Source organism: Orycteropus afer, unplaced genomic scaffold (genome assembly GCF_000298275.1).
Source record: "Orycteropus afer afer isolate SDZICR_OR568_19922 unplaced genomic scaffold, OryAfe1.0 scaffold00088, whole genome shotgun sequence".
NCBI classification, from domain to species: domain Eukaryota; kingdom Metazoa; phylum Chordata; class Mammalia; order Tubulidentata; family Orycteropodidae; genus Orycteropus; species Orycteropus afer.
Window position 1 is genome coordinate 3,095,164 of NW_006921675.1, and position 3,980 is coordinate 3,099,143.

Below are 3,980 nucleotides of genomic sequence, written 5' to 3' on the forward strand. Positions count from 1 at the left end.
TTGAACTGCCAGCCTTCTGGTTAGCAGTCAAATGGCTTAGGCACTACATCACCAGAACTTGAAATGTCCTCCTCACTTGTGCCATATTTCCTCATTGAAAATAAATCAGAAGATCATAATTTTGCATCTAAAAATTTTCGTATGACTGCATGGAATCTGGTGTTGCTATCACAGGATTATAGTAATTTATATGTGTATAAATATATCTATACCTATACCTATATTCATTTTGGCAGGTGCCATTGAGTAGGTTTCAACTCATAGTGACCCTAAGTACAACAAACAAAAAGCTGTCCGGTTCTGTGTCACCTTCACAATTGTTGCTATGATTCAGCCCAATGGAAAATCTCATTGACGGTTTTCCTCTTTTCACTGACCCTCTCCTTTACCAAGCATGATGTCCTTGAAGAAGGTCACCCCTAATAATATGTCCAAGGTAAGTGAGATAAAGACTTGCCATTCTGGCTACCAAGGAGCATTATAGCTGTACTTAATCTAAGACAGATTTGTTGATTCTTTTGGAAGTCCATGGTAAATTCAATTTTCTTCACCACCACCATAATTCAAATGCTTCAATTCTTTCATCTTCCTTATTCATTGCCCAACTTGCAATACTTATGAAGGGATTGAAAACACCATGGCTTGGGTCAGGTGCACCTTAGTCCTCAGAGTCATATCTTTGCTTCTTAGTACTTTAAAGAGGTCTTTTGCAGCAGATTTGGTCAACGCAAAACATCCTTTGACTTCCTGACTGCTGTGTCCATGGGTGTTGATGGTGGATCCAAGTGAAATGAAATCCTTCAAAACTTTAGTCTTTTCTTCGTTTATCACGATGTTGTTTATTGATCTAGTTGTGAAGATTTTTGTTTTCTTTGAGAAGGAGCTCTGGTAGCATAGTGCCTAAGTCATTTGACTGCTAACCAGAAGGCTGGTGGTTCAAAGCCACCAGCTACTCCTCGGAAGGAATGTTGGGCAATCTACTTCTGTAGTGATACCACCTCAGAAACCCAAGGAGGGGTTGCTATGAGTTGGATTCAACTTGACGGCAGTGAGTTTGGTTTGGTTTTTTGGTGGTTTATGTTGAGATGTAATCCACACTAAAAGTTGTAGTCTTTTATCTTAATTAGTAAGTGCTTTGAGTCCTCTTTGCTTTCAGCAAACAAGGTCAAGTCATTTGCTTATCACACATTGTTAATTAGTCTTCTTCCAACCCTGATGCCACATTCTTCTTCATATAGTCCAGTTTCTCAGATTACTTGCTCAGCATACAGATTGAATAAGTATGATGAAAGGATGCCACCCTGATACACACCCTTCTGATCCTAAACCATGCTGTATCCCTTTGTTCTATTGGAATGACTGCCTCTTGGACTATGTAGATTCCTCATAAGCACAATTATGTGTTCTGGAATTCCTACTGTTTGCAATGTTACCCATAATTTGTTATGATCCACGCAGTAGATGCCCTTGCATAGTCAGTAAAACACAAGTAAACACCTTTCTGGTATTCTCTGCATGCAGCCAAAATTCATGTGACCAGCAATGATATCCTCATTTCACATTCTCTTCAAAATCTAGCTTGAATTTCTGGCAGTTCCCTGTCGATGTACTGCTGCAACAATTTGAATTATCTTCAGCAAAACTTTACTTGCATGTGATGTTAATATTGTTTCATAATGTCCACATTCTGTTGAGTCACCTTTCTTTGGAATGGCCACAAATATGAATTACTTCCAATCAGTTGGCTAGCTAGGTAGTTTTCTTCCAAATATCTTAGCATATACAAATGAGTGCTTCCAGCATTGCATCTATTTGTTTCAACATCTCAATTGATATGCCTTTAATTCCTGGAGCCTTGTTTTTTCACCAATGCCTTCAGTGCAGCTTGGATATCTTCCTTCAATATCATCAGGTCTTGATTACATGCTACCTCCTGAAATGGTTAAACATCAACCAATTCTTTTTGATATAGTGACTCTTTGTTTTCCTTCCATCTTCATTTGTTACTTCCTCCATCTTCCAATTTCTTGCACATAGAATCTTTTTTTTTTCAGCTTGAGAAATGCCAAATATGTTCCTCCCTCTTGGCTTTGGAACTCTAGGTCTTTGCACATTTCATTATAATATTTTGTCTTCTTAAGCTGACCTTTGAAATCTTCTGTTCTGTTCTTTTACTTCATTTCCTCCATTTGATTTAGCTATTCTATGGCCAAGAGCAAGTTTCAGAGTGTCTTCTGACATCCATTTTGGTCTTTTCTGTCTTTCCTGTGTTTTTAATGATCTTGTGCTTTCTTCATGTATGATATACATGAGGTTATTCCACAACTCATCCAGTCTTCAGTCATTAGTGTTCAACCTGTCAAATCTGTTCTTGAGATGGTCTCTAAATGCTAGTGAGATATACTCAAGGGCACACGTTGGCTCTCGTGCATTTGTTTTAAGGATATTTGAAAGAAAAATGTTGAAAATTGTCTAGATTTAGAATCACAACAAATCCCAAACATGATAATAATAATAAAAAAAGAAATCCACACTTAGACATACTGTAATAAAATTACCTTAATACCAAAGGCAAAGAGAAGATCTTAAAAACAGAGAGGAAACTTGCATTATAGGAACACAATTGACTGACATCTGCCTCCTCAACAGCAACAATGGATGTCAGAGGTGGAAGAGCGCTGTCCTCACAATGTTGAGGGAAAATAATTGCCAATCTAGAACAGAATACTCTGTGAAAACATCTTTTGAGAATACAGGAAAAAAAAGAACAACAATTTTCAGAAAAATGTCAAGAGAGTTTACCCCCAACAGAAGCTCTTCTCCTCTCCCTTCCTTCTCATCTCCTCTCCTCTATTCCCCTCCCTTCCTTTCCTCTCTTCTCTCTTCTATTCTCTTTGAGAAATCATTCTGTGTCTTCAGTTCTCAATCACAATGCTGGGCATGAGGAGTATCATGAGTAGCTTCTACATGAGAAGATGCTCCTCTTCCCTCTCTTCCGCTCTCACTCACATGCTTGGTGACTTCATTCCTACTGCTATCTCCATCTTCTAGAAATACCTCTTCTTTTGTTGTTGCTGATGTGGAATAAGGTTCTACTGACAAGCTTTTCTTTGCCTTTTCCTCATGGACTGCCTGCACTAGATGTTAATAATTAGACCCTATCCAGAAACAAAGGAATTTCAGCTATTAGGCTACTTCCTGGGATCCCAAGAAGGCAAGGCAGAAAGGTCTGTTCTCTTGACACAACAAAGAGAAGCCCAATGTTCTTTGTTTTCCAAGCAGCCTGATATTCATGCCCATTTACAGTCCTTCAATTTACTTATTACCATTTGATCTTTGGGTGATACTAATAGCACTGTCAGGTAGAGTGAAAGAAAAGCAATGGGGAAAACGCCAGGAGGCATAATTAAAACGAAGTGCTAATAACTCTGCCCATCAAAAACCCCTTTCCTCAAGGCTCCAAGTGCAGTTCATTAAGCAGGTTGCCAGCTGGAAAGGAGCAGGCAGAGTGTTTGCCAGAGTGGGACTTTCTCTTCCTCAAGGTCATGAACATGGATGTTGCACCCTTCCCAGCTCACAGCCCAACTAATTGGTATCTCATGGCCCACCACACAGTCAACGTTTCAATTCAAGGCTTCAGTTTATCAAGCCTGAGCTCCCTGTTGGTCCCCTGCAATTCATCACATGTGAATCCACTGTAGAATGGCTTCCTTCAGTGTCCCTGGCAGGTTGTGGCAGTTAGATTGGCTTTTCTCAGCAGACCTGACCATCTGTAGGGGAAACATTAACCTTGGAATGGAGGAAGGGTGCTGACAGAGGCTCAAGCATAAGCCAATGAGGTAGGTAAACCTGAGGTGTTCAAATAATTTTAAGATTTTCAAATAATACAGCCATTCCATTGGCACTGGCATTGATCTTAGAAGTCCAGGCATGACACCTGCTTCAGTTGCTTCTCAGAAGAAACTTGGTGAGACAGATAT